At 45.7% G+C, this 18,791-nt stretch overlaps 1 protein-coding gene across 3 annotated transcripts in view; it reads left to right on the top strand.

Annotated features, from left to right (window-relative positions):
* The window catches only part of MID1 (midline 1), a 388,602-nt gene that overhangs the window by 196,058 nt on the left and 173,753 nt on the right, over window positions 1-18,791 (top strand). The window contains exon 2 of one of the 3 annotated variants that reach the window (XM_075539463.1): window positions 85-199. The exons of 1 other annotated variant lie outside the window; for it this stretch is intronic. The gene's annotated coding sequence lies outside the window, so the exon portion shown is untranslated. Of the gene's footprint in view, window positions 1-84; window positions 200-14,305; window positions 14,553-18,791 lie in introns of those variants that run through there. One more of the 3 variants, XM_075539464.1, reaches the window with a different exon arrangement.

Raw genomic sequence — 18,791 nt, 5'->3', positions numbered from 1 at the left:
TAAGGAGAGGATAAGAGGGCATTTGCCCATGAGTAATACCTTATTAAATCCTGTGGCATCCTTTTCTCTCCATTTGCATGCCAGACAATCGTCTTCCTCGATATCGCCATTAAGCTGCACCACAGAATGCAGTGGCCTGGGCCTTAGCACTGCAGGGCATGACTCATTACTAAACATGCTGAGAACAGACAAATTCCAGGTGAGTGAAGCATTCACTGATTCAATTGTAGTTAGGCGGTTCACGTAATAGTTGTCTGTCTTGCTTTCCTTTAAGCAACTCCCACGCCATTTCCAACCGCTCTTCAACACATGCCAAAGGCGCACAGCAACTGAATTAAGATAAAATTGCTAATGTAGAAGACAGAGAAACTTCACTCAAATTCCCACAGGCTTTAAATACCAACATGCAATTAAAAAGGAGGGGGGAAGTAGCCATAGTAACCACTTTGTCAAGGAAATAGTAACCTGAAAGGCTATACATCTTGCCAAAGACATAGGGAGAGATAAAGGCATATCTGTTCCCTGAAGATGATCTTCCTTACTTGTACATTTAATTAGGGGTGTGATGCAGGAGGAGAAGCAACTTTTTAAAAATTTAATCATTTTATTGGGGTCTCATACAACTCTTCTCACAATCCATACACAGGGATTGCCCAATTCATAACAGCAGCAAAATGACAGTGATGAACTAGCAGCAAAAATAATTTCATGGTTGGGGGGTCACCACCACATGAACTGTATTAAAAGGGTCGTGGCATTAGAAAGTTTCAGGACCACTGGCCTAGAATGTTCCCTGTAGGATTTTCAGTGAGCCACTTTTGGGAAGTAGATCAGCAGGCCTTTCTTCTAAGGTGTCTCTCAAGAGGACGTGAACCTCCATCTTTCCTGTTAGCCATGGAGATCAGTGACCACCACCCAGGGACTTCACACATGGCATACACAAGCAAATAAATAACGCGCCATTTCTTAACATTTAGGAGTCAATTACCATTCATCAAGCTAACCCAGCTGCCATAGAGTCAATGCTGACCCACAGTGACTTTGTAGAGAACGTCCTCCCAGGGTTTCGGGGCTGTTTTACAGGAGGAGATAGCCTCGTCTCTCTCCCCCGATGCTTGGCAGCCCCACGTCCAACTGCAACACAAGGGCTCCGTGGAAACATAAGTTCTTTATGCACTGGGAAACCCAAACAATCCATGTGACTTGCTTTCCTTTGGTGGCCTGGAACTAATCCGCAATACCTCCGTGGGATGTCTGAATTTTAAAATCCCCACCAGAGCAATGAATGCTTGCATTTCACCAAGCCGAGTTCTGTAGCCCAGGAAGTTGAAGAGACTTGGGACTGAAGAGAGGTGTCCTTGGGTGGTGTCAACAATTAAGAGCTTGACGACTAGTGGAAAGATTGGCTATGTGAATGCTCTCAAAGGCACATAGGAAGAAAGGCTTGGTGATCTGCTTCTCAAAGGTCATAGCCTCAAAACCCCCATGGAGCAATTCACCTCCACTGGAATACCCATCTGTCAGCATCAACTCTAGGGCAACAGGTTTGACTTTGGCAGTGTTTTGGTTTCTTGAGACTTCAGGATGCTGCTCAATACAAGGAGAAACAGGTATGGCTCAGCCCATTGAGCAAAGCTCCACCACAGCTGGGCATTTCAAAGAAGGAAGAATACAGATGGGGGCCCCAAAATTACAGGTGAAGAAAGGGAGTCCACAAATGATTACAAGTGGAGTACAGACATCCAACAATTGCACATTAATAAAGTCTCAGTTCCCCATGAATATTAAAAGTTATCATGTCCAAGAGCTTATGATGTGCTAAGATTCTTGGGTAATATAATTTGTACCCAAGAACTAGCTCAAGTTTGACAGTTCAAACCAAGATTTTGAACTCTTTCATTGTGGATTGGTCATTCCCTCCACCCCACTCCCTACCCCCCCACATTTGCCTTTCCATCCCAGATAGATATACTAAAGGAACAAGATTCTCAGGTGATTTTTCTGTATACACCCCCCAAAAAATGTAGATTCAGATTCAGTATACCTGGGATGGAAATGTGAATCCTCAGCAGGGGAATCCAACTGGAATGAAAAAGTTCAAAGCCCTGCTTCAAACCTACCCAGAAACCCCATGGTAGAAAGGCCTGGCAACCCACCACCGTATAGAAAACGATGGAGCCGTTCTCCACTGTAGCACATGGGGCTTCCCTGAGTTGGCATTTTCTCGATGGCAATGGTGTGGTTGTTCCGACTGATGTTTTATTGCCTGCCAAATTCTCCAGGCGTGTGCTTCAGAGCAGGTTCTCAAACCCAGGGCAGTCTGTGTATGACTTTTAAAGATCTCTGGCTTCCTACCGAAGGTATCTTTGCCCCTCTGTGCCTCAGTTTCCTATCCTGGAGAAGAAGAAAACTTGTACTCTCAGGAACCCACGGGGCAGTTTTAACTGGCGCCACAGTGTTGCTATGAATCGGAAATGACTCCGTGGCAGTGAGTTAGTTTATTCACAGGGGTAGTGCTCATAACAGCCGGCAGTAACCTCTCATTAAATGTTCAAGAATGTTATTATTTTCAAAAGAATCACCTCAGTCAATGCTCACACAAAACTGAGCCAGAGCAAGCAGATGGACGGAGGTCACCCAGCTCTTCAGTCACAGTGTTGGTATGTGGACAGGGGCTTCATCTGGCCTGAATCCACACTCCTAGCCCCTGTGGTACACAGGGTAGGTTTGAAACCACCAATCAGGAATTTAGGGACAGTGCTTTTTCCAATCAGACCCAAATCCCCAAACTCGTTGCCAATTCTGACTCATCACGACCCAATAGGACATAGTAGAACTGCCTCATCGGGTTTGCATGGCTGTCATCTTTACAGAAGCAGACTGCCACGCCTTTCTCCCACCGAGCAGCTGTGACTTGCCTGTTGTGAGTCAGACCAGGTTTGAGCAGAGCTTCCAGACTTGGGTAGACTAGAAAGAAAGAAAGCCTTGGTGGCCTCTTTTTGAGAATCAGCTAGTGAAAATCTTGCGGATCACAGTAGTCTCGCCTGCGGTCAAGCACAGGGATGGCGCTGGCAGTACTTTGTTCTTTTGTACCTGATGTCTTGAGTGGTGATGCATTCCATGGCAGCTGCCAATGTTCTTTCTTTGGCTAGAAAAAAAAAATCCCTTGCTCTATTTCGAGGAAAGGGAAGAGGCTTGGAAACCATGATCCTTAAATAATGTTGACCTTCACCATCACCTTACATCTACGCGTAGATAATGTGAACAACGTGGGGCAGAGTTGGCCTTCTTAGGTAAAACACAAGCCCATTTTGCCCATCATTCTGTGTATTTGAGAAATGCCACTCTCAAGGATATAGCATTGTCTTTGTTACTGGGAAAGCAAGGAGCTCAACGTCTGTTCAAGGCTCCTTTTGATGAAAATTTCTATTCACTTCCTCCCATCCATGCAATTATACCTGAGCCAACCTGATTTATTTGCTTTTAACAGGAAACAAAATGAGATCGGGCTAAAAAAAGTTCCTGGTTTGTTTGTTTTTTTCATCTCTAAGGCCAAGTTAAAAGTCATCTTTGAACATTAAAATATTACAGGCTTCTTGGATTAATCCTTTGCACAAAGAAGAAAATTAAGAGAGATGGAAGAATAAGAAAATTACATATGAAATAGGTTCAAATAGCAACTTGCTCTATTAGTCATCATTACCATAGAGGGAGCCCTGGTGGTACAGTGGTTACGATTTGGGCTGCAATTCTCTTGGTCAGCACTTAGAAATCACCACCAACTCCTTGGAAAACAAGACTGGGTTTTCTTCTCCCATTAACAGTTACAGTGGTGGAAATCCACAGGGGGTGTCGCTATGAATCAGCATTGACTCAATGGCAGTGAGGTTTTTTTTAAGTTTTCTTAGCACATAATTCACATATCATACAATTTAATCATTCAATCATTCAATCATATCAAGGAGAATCATACAACCGTGACCATGTCAGTTTTAGAACATTTCCCTGTGAGTTTGTTTTTTTGGTTTATAATAGCAACTAGCTATTCCTGGCCGTAGTGAAACCCACAAAACCTGGCTTGAAATATATATATTTTAAAGCCAATTAGATGAAGAAAAGTGAGTATCCAATGTCTCACATGAATTGCTAAAACATTTGGGCCATAGATCCTTTATTCCCGGAGATCTGGAAGAATAATTGTCTAAAACAGTTTGAATCATTGGATGAATTGCCAATCCAGTTATATATGCGCCCGATGGTGACATTAACACGTGGGTCTCAGCACACTCGGCATGCGATTTCTCTAATGTTGTATCATAGCTCTTTGGCCAACCATGGGCCAGATCATCGTAAAACACTGTTACTTTATGGGAATTGAATGTTAGGACAAAACATTGATTATTAAATGATTATTTCAGCAAGTATCTCTTTTACCATAAAAGGAACACACCAATCTTTGAGGTAATGCAACTCAAATGCTCCTTAGAAGTAAGGGTGGTGAGACTGCTGCTCGCTGATTTTGGAGGACACCTCCTCAGCAAAGACGAGTCACTAAAGAAGGGCAGCAGGTTTGTGCCCCACGTAAGTGGAGGTTCTGTTAAAAAGACAAAATACTGGAGAATATGAGATTGTTTGCCAGTAATCTCTGTATCAAAGTTCATTGTCAATGTGTATAACCATCCTGCATCATTTATTCATTGAGTTCATAATGGCCTCGTTTTCACTTATATTTATATATACATACCTAATGCCTTCTGCCGGTTTCATTTCTCCCCACCCCTGGACCTATTTCCAGGAAGCCCTTCTCTAGTAATCTAAACAGGGGCCTTTATGATTTCCATTTATGTGTCTTCTGATTCTCATTCACTTATTATTTCATCTCATTCTCTCAGTTTGCTAAAATACACTGCTGAATGATTCCTTTTAAAAAAATCATTGTATTGGGGGCTTGTATAACTCTTATCACAATCCATACATCCATCCATTGTGTGTCAAGCATATTTGTACATGTGTTGCCCTCATTATTCTCAAATCATTTGCTTTCTACTTGAGCCCTTGGTATCAGCTCCTCATTTCTTCCCCTCCTGCCCTGCTCACCCCTCCCTCATGAACCATTGATAATTTATAAATTATTATTATTTTGTCATATCTTACACTGTCCGACGCCTCCCTTTACCCACTTTTCTGTTGTCCGTCCCCCAGGGAAGAGGTTATATGCAAATCCTTATCATTGGTTCCCCCTTTCTACTCCCACCCTCCCTCCACCCTCCCGATTTCACTACTCTCACCACTGGTCCTGAAGGGATCATCTGTCCTGGATTCCCTGTGTTTCCATTTCCTACCTGTACCAGTGTACATCCTCTGGTCTAGATGGGTTTATAAGGTAGAGTTGGGATCATGATAGTGGGTGAGGCAGGGGGAGGACACATTTAAGAACTAGAGGAAAGTTGTATGTTTCATCGTTGCTACACTGCACCCTGACTGGCTCGTCTCCTCCCCACAACCCTTCTGTAAGGGGATGTCCAGTTGCCTAAAGAGGGGCTTTGGGTCTCTACTCTGCACTCTCCCTCATTCACAATGGTATGATTTTTTGTTCTTTGATGCCTGAACCCCTCAACACCTCGTAATCACACAGGCTGGTGTGCTGCTTCCATGTGGTTTCTTAATAAAGAGTATGGTTGTTTAGTGCTGTTGAATTAGTTCTGGCTCATAGTGACCCCATGTACAACAGAAGAAAACACTGTACCATCTGCCCAATTTTTAAAGCAACATGACATCCTGTGCTGTGGACTGATCTCTCCTGAAGAAGGAGCCCTAGTGGTATAATGGATTATGTATTAAGCTACTAACTACCAGGTCATTGGTTCTAATCCACCAGTGAATCCACGGCTGTCCCCTACTATAAAGATTTGACATCTAAGCACCCCAAGTGGCAGTTCTTTTCTTTTGTATAAGATCACTATTCGTTGGAATCCACTCAGTAGCAGTGGGTTTTTGGTTTGGGTTTGGTCTCTCCTGACAACATGTCCAAAGGATGTGAGATGAAATCTCACCATCCTTGCTTCTGAGGAGCATCCTGTCTACACTTCTTCCAAGACAGATTTGTTTGTCCCATGGTACTTTCATTATTTTTCTTCAAATGTGTCATTCTTCTGCTATCTTCCTTACTCATAGCCCAATTTTCACCTGCATATGAGCCTAATGAAAATACAGGACATCATTATTTTGTTGACTGCTTCTTCCACGACAATTGATTGGGGAGTCAAGCAAAACAAAATCCTTGACCTCTTCAATCTCTTCTCTGTTTATTATGGTGTTGACTACTGGTCCAGTTGTGAGGATTTGTGTGTTCTTTACATTGGACTGCAAACCATACTGAAAGCTGCAGTCTTTGCCCTTCATCAGCTAGTGCTTCAAGTCCTCCTTGCTGAAAGCATGCAAGCTTGGGCCATTTGCATATCACAGGTTGTTAATGAGCCTTCCTCCATTCCTGATGCAGAGTTCTTGTTCATGTAGTCCAGCTTCTGGGATGATCTGCTCAGCAAAAAAAATTACGGGAAAAGGATACAACCTAGATGCATACTGTGTTAGACAGGGTTCTCTAGAGAAACAAAACTAGGCCATATGGTTTATCTATCTATCTAGAGCGATAGATCGATAGGTAGATAGATAAATAATGCATACAGCACAGAGGAATATAACAGCTAATTAGTCCACCCAGTAGTACAGAAGGCTCAGTTCAAGTCACTTCAGTGGAGCAGTTAATATACTCATGAGGGCTGCTGGGTCCAAGGTCAAGGAAGCAGATAGTTGAGTCTTCCATAGGGCAATGCAGGCAGTCTGGCCACAGGCAGCAAACAGCAGGGCAGGTCATCATCAGTCAGCCAGACAACAGGATCTGACAGTCCCAAGCTCAAATGATGTATACACCAGCAGCGTGGTGAAGCATGTCTCAAAGGAACCTCAAGCTCTAGCGATACGATCCACAGTGTCCCATGGATAGTGTAGCTCACATTTTGAGGCAGAGAAATAGCAGCTGCATGCTGGTCTGATCGCCAGAAAGCATGAGAGAGACAGTTGGCGCAAGCTGAGCCATTTATCTCTTTGCCCTCCAATCAAACTGCAACCTTATTAATCCCACGTGTTCCTATTGACCAGGTTGGCACAATAAACCTACCTATCACCCACACCTTCCCTGGTTTTAAACCATGCAGTATTCCCTGTTCTGTCCAAACAACTGCCTCTTGGTCCATGTTGTTTCTGCTGAAGTATAATGAAGTAGTCTGGAATTCCTTTTCTTTGCAGGGTTATCCAGAGTTTTTCATTATCCACACAACTGAACGCCTTTGCATGGTCAATAAAAAAAAGTGTTTCTGGTATTCTCTATTTTCAGCTAAGATTCATCTGGCATCAGCAGTAATAATCTTGTATCAAATCCTCTTCTACATAATTTTTGAGTCTTGCCTGACTCAAGCTTCATGGAAGTTGTAGCATGAATCAGTACTTCATTTCTCTTGGTGGCTGAGTAATGGAGCCCTGGTAGCCTGGTGGTTAAATGCTCAGTTAACCATGCAGTTTGAACCCACCAGGTGCCCATTCTGTCCGATTTATGGCCTTGGAAACCCTACAGCCCAGTGCAATTTTGTTCTGTAGGGCCACTATGAGTTGAACTCATCTTGGGCTTTGACCTATCGACTTTTAAATTTTATTTTTATTTTGAAATATTTTGTTAATGCTATTTAGATAATACATTACGGTGCTTTCAGCAAAAGTTTAGAGAATAAATGTTGTTCCCATATGCAATTTGGTCAGTGACATTAGTTACCTATTTCACAAGGAGTCAACCTTCACTTTTATTGTATCCTTTTTGTTGCTTTCCTGCCTCCTTATCATATCATCTTTTCTTTAAAGTAAATCTTCACCTTTGGATCACACATTGTTTTATGGAGTAATTATTAACCTTTGGATATCACATCATTTATAGTTTTCCCGCCCCTCCCCCGAAATCAACTAGAACACCGTAATCATGAGTAGTACCTATCCTTTGTTCTGTCTGCTGCTTTGTTGTTTTATTAGAAGAGGTCTCAAGGGATAGTTCAAGATTTAAAGAGTATAACCAAACAAACCTCCCAAAAAGTTGTGTGGTCACACCTGTTCCAGCAAGTCTGGACTTTTAAAACAGTTAAATTCTGCTCTGTGTTTATCCCATTCTCTCCGGCTTCAGCTTCTGTAACCCTGCGCAGAGCAGTTTGTAGTAGCAGCGGGGCACCGTCTAGATCAGGTCTCAAGGTAGGGGCCGCCATGGTTTACAGAGGCTATCAATTCTGCAGACCTCTTTCGTGGGCTGGACTTTGGTTTCCTGGCAGATCATTAACTTTTGATCCTGATGTAGCTGTAAGGAACTACATGCAATTGCTGGTAGTCAATTACTTTTACTTACACAAAGACTAATTGTAAACACTCATTACATATGCTTTGTCTTTAAAGAAGACTGAGAGAAGTGGCCCCCAAACTGCTAGTTCCCCTCCAAGGGAGCATGCCACGATCTGTATGTGTCCACTAGGATCTGCCCACGACCATCCATTCAGGAAGCTCTGCTGTGTTGGAGACTGTTCACAATAAATAAAGCCTGGACATCACGTGGAACAGTATTGTTAACCACAGGCATCCATTAATTTGGTGTAGCTAATTTCTTTACTTTGTTTCCAGGAAGTAGATCTAATCCTCCCTTAATAATGAACAACCTCCACCCCCACCCCCATGGGCCCTTTGTTTAATTAGGAAAAAAATTTAATTACATGTGTTTATTCATAAATGAAAAACGATGAGTTCCATTTATTGCCACTGTCCAATTTCTTCAGCCATTTTCACCATCATTTCTGGAGGCAGCATAGTTTTAGGGTAAAACACAGATATTCTCATCTGAACCACAAAATAAGAAGCTGGGTTGTTTACTTTGGCGCAATGATCCTGTGTATTCATGCTTAACCTGGGGATGGCAAGATCTACCTTTTGGCATGTTAGTGAAGGTTAAACAGAGCTTGGCTCCCACTATGCTCTTGTCAATGATGCTTCTCAGTGACACCATTGGCCTTCATATTCTGATGCATAATGAAAAGGGGACACCGATAACAATGATCAGTCACTGACGTGCTTATTTAGGAGACCTGTGGATACGCCTACTAGAGCTTAGCATATTCCTCCTGGGAATCTTGTACTTGTTACAAAAAGACATATGTACCTAAGTGCTCTTGTGGATTGAAGCATGTCCTCCAAGCACATGTGTTGTCGATTCGAACATCTGTGCCCAAGGTTATAATCTCACTTGAGGAAAAGGTCACTTTTGTGAGTTTCATGATGCAAGATCAGTGTGTTGTTGTTAGGTGAAATCCTCCCCGCCCCCCGCCCAACCACTCTGGCTTAGAGCGACCCTGTGTACAACATGAACCATTGCAGGTCCTGTGCCATCCTCACGTTTATTGTTGTGTTTGAGCCCATGGTTACAGCTACCATAGGGTGTGGATTGGTTTTTGGTTTTGTTTCTAAGATTTTCTTGTTCTTTGAGTGAAATTAACAGAGCAAATTTGACTCCCGTCCCACCATTTAAACACGCTTTGTCTGTGATCTTAGTTGCAGTCCCTCAGTGCAATAGCAGTCTTCCCACGGGCTCCATGGGCTCCGTGTTACCATTGGCCCATCTCCCTGCCCCTTTTCAACCTTCTGCTCATTGTTTATGGGCCCATGCTGACTCTGAGGTCTTGTGATTGATTGGTTTGACAAGGCCGTTTCTCTCAGGTGCTGTTGTTTCACTTTAGGGCTTGCAGAAAGGTGATTTCTGGTAGTTGGTTCAGTTCCAGGTGTGAAGGTTATCTAAGGCCACAGTCTGCTGGATTCCATCAGTCTCTATCAGACCATCTATACCCAAACCAACCACACTGGCCTCGAGTCCATTCTAACTCATTTCAACTCAGAAGCCTCATCTTTCTATCTTAGAGGAGCTCGTGGGTTTGAACAGCGGATCTTGTGATTAGCGGTCCAACAGTCACCTGACAGCATTACCGGGTCATCTTCATCAATCCCTGACTCTTATTTTGTTCTATATTTTACTCCTACTCTGTTCAACACCTCCTGTCAGGACTGTAGTCAGTAGTGGTGACCAGGCACCACCTAGTTCTGGCTAGTGGAGGCTGTGATTCATGTGGTCCATTGGTCCTTTACACCAGTTGTTTCTTTCAGTCTTTGCTTTTTTTCTCCACTTTTCTTTGCTCCAGTTGGGAAGAGATCAATAATTGTATCTTAGAAAGATTTTGAGACCCCACTCTCTCCTCACCAAAGTAGAATGTAGAAAGATCATTGCCTTGATAGACTGTGTTGTAGCCATTGACCCAGATGTCCTCTGAGATTAGGATCCTAAACCCTCAAGCCCAAGGACTCAATTCTTCAAGGTGTTTGGTTAGGGTGGGTGTTGAGTCAATGTCTTATGAGATATAAAAGGAGTAAAGATGGGGAAAGATAGAGGACAAGAAAGCCACATGGAGATCTCTCAGAAACCAGGAAACAGACCCTGAGAAACAACCACCATCTTCCAGAGGTGACGGAGAGAGAAAGATTCCCCTACCCTAGAGCCAGCTCTATGACTTTGGACTAAAAGACTCTGAAACGGAAAATAAGGTTCTTTTTGGTAAAAGCCAACCCACTTATGGTATTTCTGTTATAGCAGCACTCAATAACGAAGACACTATTCATTTCCAAACCTTTTGATTCCCTAAGCAGACACTCCCCCTTAAGCAATAGTCCCTATGTCCTCCTCTCCTCAGCCTCTAGTGACCATCAGCAAACTGGTTTCATTGCACTTTCATAGGAATCCTGGTTCTACGTGCATACATTTATAGGTTTAGTATTAAGACGGAAGATGGACACTGGACCTCCACTCAAGTACTTACTCAATGCAAGAACACGTTGCTCTATTAAATTAGCATTCCATGATGCACAATTCCAGACACAATTGCTGAAGAAAAATGTGTGCATAAACAAATGTGGTGAAGAAAGCTGATGGTGTCCGGTATCAAAAGATACAGCGTTTGGTGTTTTAAAGGCTTGAAGATAAACAAGCGGCCCTCTAGCACAGAAGCAACAAAGCCCACATGGAAGAAGCACACCAGCCTGTATGACCAGGAGCTGTAGAAGGGATCAGGTATCAAGCATCAAAGAACAAAAAATCCTATTATTGTAAATGAGGGAGAGTGCAGAGTGGAGACTCAAAGCCCATCAATAGGCAACTGGACACCCACTTACTGAAGGGTTGTGGGGAGGAGATGAGCCAGGCAGGGTGCAGGGTAGAAACGATGAAACATACAACTTTTCTCTAGTTCTTAAATGCTTCCACCACCCCCTCCACCCCGTATCATGATCCCAATTCTACCTTACAAATCTGGCTAGACCAGAGGATGTACATTGGTACAGATAGGAACTGAAAACACAGGGAATCCAGGACAGATGACCCCTTCAGGACCATTGGTGAGAATGGCGATTCCTGGAGGGTGGAGGGAATGTGGGGAGGAAAGGAGGAACCGATTACAAGAATCTACCTATAGCCTCCTCCCTGGGGGATGGACAGCAGAGAAGAGGGCGGGGGGAGACATTGGACAGTGTAACATATGACAAAATAATAATAATTTATGAATGATGAAGGGTTCATGAGGAAGGGGGAGGGGGCGGGGGCGGGGGAGGGGGAGGGAGGGGGAAAATGAGGAGCTGATATTAAGGGCTCAAGTAGAAGGCAAATGTTTTGAGAATGATGCAAGAAATGTACAAATGTGCTTGACACAATGGATGCATGTATGGACTGTGATAAGAATTGTACGAGCCCCCAATAAAATGACTTTTTAAAAAGCATACAGCCTGGGAAACCTATGGCACAGTTACATATGTGTCCTTCTGTATCTAGCTTCTTTCAGTCAACAGAATGTTTGCAAGGTTCATCCATGTTGTAGCATGTGCCAGGCCTTCATTCCTCTACCTTTTATGTAGCGGCTTATCTGTTGATGAACAGTTATGTTTCCAGTTTTCAGTATGGTGATGAATATTACAGTGAACACTGCTTGTACAAGTCTCTGTTTGAGTCCTTGCTTTGAATTCTCTTGGGTATGTGCCTGGGAGGGGAACTGTTGGGTCCAGTGGTAATTCTGTGTCATCTTTCAAGGAACAGCCATATTGTTGACCACAGCAGCTGCACCAATTTACATTCCTACCAGCAATAAACAAAAGGTTCCAATTTCTCAACATCCTAGCCATGACTTGTGATTTTCCTCTCTCTCTCTCTCTCTCTCTCTCTCTCTCTCTCTCTCTCTCTCTCTCTCTCTCTCTCTCTGTGTGTGTATCTCATTGTGGTTTGGGTTGGCATTTCCCTAATTCAATAAGCCATACCTGCCTAGGCTTTCGACCGCTGGTATGTGTGTTCGGCCAGCCTTGCTCTTGTTAGTTGTCCTGGAGTAGATTCTGGCTCACAGGGACCCCAGATGTACAGATGATTGCTCCACAGAACTTCAAGGGCTGTGGCTTTTTTGAACCTGGTCACTGGGCCTGTCTTGGGCGCAGTATTTCTCAATGTGAATTTAAATCCGTTGGTAGTGAGATGACATGTGGATTCTCAGCTCCTCCCCACCGCCAAACCTACTGAATCTGATCCCTTTGGAACAGGAGTGTGGGGATTTGAATTTTCACTAGTCAACCCCAGAAATTTGCCTTGCACACTTTTGAGAACCAGTATGACAAAGTCAATCAGAGCTTCTCAACCAGCTACAATTGTGACCAAGTCTGGAGACACAATTGACGGTCATGGCATTGAGGGTATGGGCGAGTGAGTAGGTGTTCATACCATCTAAAGGACAGAGACCAATGATGTTCCCTCACATCCAACAATGTCCAGGATAGCAGCACCACGAAATTCTCCAGCCCCCAGTGCCAGCTGTGCCGAGAATGCCAATCCCAGAAGGACTCCAGGATAAAGTGTAGGAATTGGTTGTGTGTGAAGTCAGCTGTGCCATGCACCAGCTGCTGAGGTGGGCGCTGGGATGGGGTTAGGAACCCTTGATGGGGATCTAGGTCTTCCACCAAACTCCAGGAGGGACAAAACTCCAAGAGAGACCTCCAAAAGTTTTTTGTTTTTTTTTTTAGAAAAAGAATAGAAAGACAACGGGAATTTCCCCACATACTTCCAGAATGTTGGCTACTTCGTTAGGACCAAAATATATGCTGTTCATATGACACAAAGCAATCTTTCCCTGGTTTGCAGTTTCTTGAAAAAGAAAGTGCAGATTTGCATCGAAATCATATTGGCTGGATTAAAATAAGCATGCGAACTCTAATTAGAAGAGAAAAAAAAAAGAAATCATATTGCCTAAGAGTTGAACAGAGGTGATGTTTGTGTGGAGTTTGGAGACTCTGTTCCTGTCTGGGTTTAAGTTGGTAAGAAGCCAGCTCTCGCTCTTCTCATTTTGCTACCATCTCGTCCCTGTTAATAATCCAGATCACTTGTGCAGGCGAGGTGAGTTTGCGTTTAGTGAAGGGATATATATATATATATATATATACACACATATATGTGTATATTTATAATTAAAAACCAACACACGTCAGTGGTTATAGGCATAGGAGCTAAACCCCTACAAGTATACTTTGGGCCCTTCATCGTGAAAAATTCGTGTGCTTTTGCTGCACTTTCACAGATTCTGGGAGTCTATTCAATCACAGGGATTTTCTTGGTGCTGTGCCCCCCAGTTAATCTCTGCGGAAAGGAGATGTGTAGCCCGTCTCCACCCTGGATTACGGGGTGACCCCGTGAGGGTGGGCTGCCTCACCATTTGGTCTCATCCTGGGGGTCTTTGGAAAACAATTAGGAATGGTAGGCAAAGATTCCCCTTCTAAAATTCCAGTTGAGGTCTGAGGGTTGAATTTTCCTGACAGAAATGGGCTGGTTCCCCATCCCTGGCTACCATGCTTTGGGGCGGGCTGGGGAAATTCGAGGCTTTCTGGACTGGCGCGCGCCTAGCTCATGGCAGAGTCAGAGCCGCGATCCTAAGGGAAAGCTGCCGCCCAGGAGCGCGAGGCCGGTTCCAGCTGCTCTGAGCCACAGAGAGCCTGCAAGCTCCCCTAATCTTGGCCCAGGCAGCCCTGCTGGCGGCGCGGCCCGCCCCTCCCTCCTGATTGGCGGGACGACCTGGGGGCCCTAGCCAGCCACCTACGACGTCTCTGAGCCCTGATTTGAAATAAGAGCCAGGCGGTCCCCACTTCCCAGCGCCCGACTTTTCATAGGCTGGGGGAGAAAAGGTTGAGAAACTTGACATTGTCTTGGGCAGAGTGCGTGTAGCAACAGATCAAAGAAAAAGAGGCAGAAAACGTGCTCAGAGCTGCTGGCGGATATCGCGGCGCAGAGTTGCTTTTGTCTGGCGGACTTCTGGGGGCTTGGGGTCTCTACTCTCCGGGCTGCGGTGTGGGCGCCCATGCAGCTGGCTCCCTGCCGGATGGATCATGGGATTCTAAACATGAGGCAGGTAAGCTCCAGGGTGCTGCGGCATGGGGTGCAGCGTGCGCCCCAGTAATCCTTTGCCAGTCTGGCTGGATACCTTTGCTGTTGGAAGACAGGGCTGCATTTTCTGAAGGGGGCCTGGGAAGCAGGTTTCCTGAGGTCCCCCTTCCCTGCGCCCTAGGGACCCCCTTTGGCTTCCAGGAGTCATTGGGATGTTCCGTGGTCACCCTGTAAGGAGCATACATACCAGCCCTATGAGGGATCGGTAAATCTACTTGGGTCTGCGGTGGCTGCGCGGCCCCAGCTCATAGCTGGCATATCCCAGTAAAGACAAGGGAATGTCCTGCGGAGGAATTACCCCGCCTGCCTAGCTCATGCTGCCTTCCCCCTGCTGAGCAGTGACTCCGCTTGTGGCTGAGAAGGCGGAACCCGCCCCAAATAAGAACAGACAGGCCTTCCAGGGGGGGGGAAAAAATGCAGATTTGCTGCTTAATCCCAACAGTTTGGAAACGGAGTTGCTTATGGAAGAGAGAAGACAACCCTGAAAGTAACCCACGTAGAAAGGGCTGGCGGGTTCTTTAATCCGGGTTTGGGAAGATTCCTCACCCCAGTCGCTTCTTCCCTGGCTCTGGGACACCACGATTCCATTCCATAGCAGCCCAGGCCGAGAATTCCAGCTTTATACCATTGAGAAAAGAAAAAAACAAACAAACAATAAGTGAGTGTGCGAAGCCGAGGAGAGGCTGTCATTCGCCATTCCATCCAAGTGATGGAGGACATTGAGGTCAGCGTTTAAATATCAAGATTGAGACTCACATCTGGGGCCACGCGGCTGAGAAAGCATGCTGGAGCCAGAGAAGGCAAGGGATGCTATGGGGGATAATAGTGCCGTTTGCCTGACTGGGTGGGCGAAGTTCAAGTGCGTCTTGCTACCACTTTCTCTTCCCTAAGCGGGTTCACACCCACGCTGCCCTGCACACTTTGGGTGAAGCAGTGTGCGTGGGAAGCAAAGCTGCCATTTGGTAAAGGGGTGGAAAGCAAGGGGTTTGGAACTTTCAGTCCCAGCCCGGCGGAATGGATAAAGACCTGGCTCCAGGACCTCTGGCTTGCTCCTTAGGGAAGCCGCTATAGCCAGCCTTGGCTCATTAGGGGCAAGTGGGTGTCAGAGCAGGGAGTCCCCGCCACGCTGGGCCTGACGACTGGAGGCAGTTGGGAGGGCAATTGCTTTAAGTTCCCCAAAGTCACCTTCCAGTCTCATATTTCTGAGGCCAAGCAGTCAGCTGGGGTGCCGGAAAGCAGCATGAAGGCCCACGGGAAAGGATTAAAGAGGGAAAAAAGACACCCAAACCAGGTCTGGAAAAAGGTCCTAAGCTGGAACAAAGAAGTCATTTGATCCTGTGTTCAGACACCTGTCCTCTTTTTGGTGGCTGAGTTCCATTTTCCAAATCCTTGCCTCCACACCAGTCCTCGTGTGCCGGTGCTGGGCTCCATGCCTTGATCGCTGTCACATCAACTGGAAGCTGGCAAGCGGTCCAAGGCTGCGGGCGTACCTGTTAGTTGATGGCCAGGACACTATGGCTCATCACTTGATGGGTCTTTACCGTGCTTGAAAGAAGGGCGGGGTGGGACGGGGGCCTGAAGAGAGGAGACTTGGGCACCCTGTTCCATGACAGCTAGTTCAGTAGGGGGAAATTGGCCAGGGTGGAGGAGTCATTGGCCAGGTTTAAGCTGAACTTTATGGGAATTCCTCTTGAGGGAACTGATTAGTGTGTCCAGGTGGGATGGATCACTAGTTGTCAGCTGGGCCCTGAAATCTCTGGCTGAATTTGCCGGAGTTAACTATCAAACGTGCCTGTGGGTCATCTGCTCCAGGAGGAAATTCAACCTGGAACTGATGAGCAGTCTCCTGGGGTCAAAAGCTGCTGAACAATGGTAGGGTCACTGCGCCCCCACCCAGTCCCGCTCCCCGCCCCCTGTTGAGGCCTGCCATCAGCTGACTATATAGCCTGGCCAGAGATCAGATTCAGAGAGGTTCTGGCTTCTGCTGGGTTGGCCACAAAAGAACCGTGTAGAGGGATGGTGTTTTTGGAAGGTCCTTAAGGCCAAGCTGAGACAGGCCCAATGAAAAGTGCAAGCCCAATTCACCTTCATCGGGAAGCGGTTTCAGAGTGTGTGCCAACTGGTTCCCCCACTCAGATCCTAATGGGAAACTACCCGAAACTGCGTTCCGAAGGAATGTGCTGTATGTTCCCAGAATAAAGCTGGGGGAGGGGCTGCAAGGAGGCACGCCACCTGTTCTAGAAGCCTGGCCAAAAACAACAGGTTTGCCTGTGGCATTGCTGCAACTGCAAATATCCTCCGCACACAGCCAAACACCCATTGTCCCCAAACTTGAGAAGAACAAATAATTCATTGTCCAGGCGGGGCGGGGTGGGGCAGGCCAGCGAGGATCAGCTCTCCAGGCCAAATGACCTTTTTGTGTTTGGAGCATCTGGATTGTTTGGATCATCCCTGGTTGTGTAGCGGCTGTCACATTGTGCTGCTACCCCTACCGTTAGCAGTTGAAAACCACCAAGTGCTCCGCAGGAGAAAAGTGAGGCTTTCTACTCCTGGCAAGAATTACAGTTTCAGAAACCCACAGGGACACTTCTTCTCTGTCCTATGGGGTCACCATGAGTGGGAACCGACCCGATGGCAGCGAGCTGGGTTTTTTGGCGGGGGGGGGGGGGGGCGTTAAATAACTTCGGGAAACTCAACAGGAGCAGAGAGCACACAACACTTGGATCTCCTAAGGAGCAGAGCGCACTAGCTAGCCTTTTCAGTAGCCGTTAAATTCTTCTAGGGAAGCAAGGATGCTGCAGTTACTAGGAGCTGTGGTTCCGTTTGATGAGCCTGTTTTGCATTCTTTCGACTGGAATTAAAATGCCCAAGGACATCTGGTTTAATGAAAGTCTTTGTATTAATCTTTCCTCTGAGGATTAGAAAGTCCTTTACAAACATGATCTATTTATTCTCTGCCACATTCCCCGGAGAGGAGGTGGCAATTTGATCCTCATTGAACAAATGGGGAGGCGAAGGCAGAGAAAGGTTAAGTAGAATGATGCATAGCAAGTTAGGGAAAGTCCTGGAATGTTGAGGGGTCCTCCCCACCCAGAAAGGTTACCTGCACAGGCTTGGAATCACAAATGCTATTCTAAGGATGCTAACACCCCATTGTTAACCACTCTGAGAGAAGCATGCAGTGGTTCCGGTAGGTTTTCTGGTGGCTCTTCTTTGAAAAAGAGCCCTGGTGGCAGAGTTGCCATGCTTTGCGGTGCTCCCCGTAAGGGCCAGCAGCTGTTCCTCTGGAGAAAGATAAGGCTGTCTACTCCTGCAAAGAGTTCCCGTCGTCACAGAAACCCACAGGGGCAATTGTACCCTGCCCCGTACAGTCACCACGACTCAGAATTGCCTCGATGGCAGTGAGTTTGGTTTGGTTTTTTATTTTTTTTGAAAGTCAAGCGAGCCTTTGAAAGTTTATAAGGCATTGATGTTCTCACGTGTTACTATTCTGAAATCAGGTCACCTTTATGACATCTGATAGGAAGATATTAACTAACTGGACTGGAATGTTAAATATGCGCCTGAGAAATGTGCCCTTTACAACAGATGTTTTCAGTGTTTGGGGGGTGAACCTCCATGTCTTCAACCTGCGGTGACATACTTGGACATATATTACAAATCTTCACATCATCTCTGTTATTTCTCCATTGCCGGACATGTTAGCATTGTGAGACCTCCTTATCAGGGAATAGACCCAGATTTTTTACATTGAAATTGGGGGTGACGGGTGGGTAGTTGCTTTGGCTTTTCCTTGTCATTTGCTATGGGGGATGTTGGCATTTGCATGGCTGTTATCTGACAGTTTTAAGGGGGGGGTGTGGATGTGGGTGTCTACTGGCTTTGATCCCTTGGGTAGTAAATAGACACACAAGGTAGCTATGGCAACCAGGGCTGTTGGCGAAAGAGGGGGATTTGGTCACTAGACAAAGAGTAGTTTGTTTGATTAGAAAGAGGTGGGGCCAATCAGGACATGTTTCACACGCAGGCTCTGAGGACCAGAGTTCATCCAAGCTTTTTGGATTTTCCAAGATGGCTAGAAAAGAATTGATTGGTATCCATGACCAGAGGATTTGGCATATGCCATTTAAATTATCTCAAAACAAGTGATTGCTACTTTCAAAAAGCAATTTCTAAAATGCAAGGGGGTCCCATGTACCATCAT

This window comes from Tenrec ecaudatus, chromosome X (assembly GCF_050624435.1).
Source record: "Tenrec ecaudatus isolate mTenEca1 chromosome X, mTenEca1.hap1, whole genome shotgun sequence".
NCBI classification, from domain to species: Eukaryota; Metazoa; Chordata; class Mammalia; order Afrosoricida; family Tenrecidae; genus Tenrec; species Tenrec ecaudatus.
This window is presented reverse-complemented; position numbering and strand designations above follow the sequence as displayed.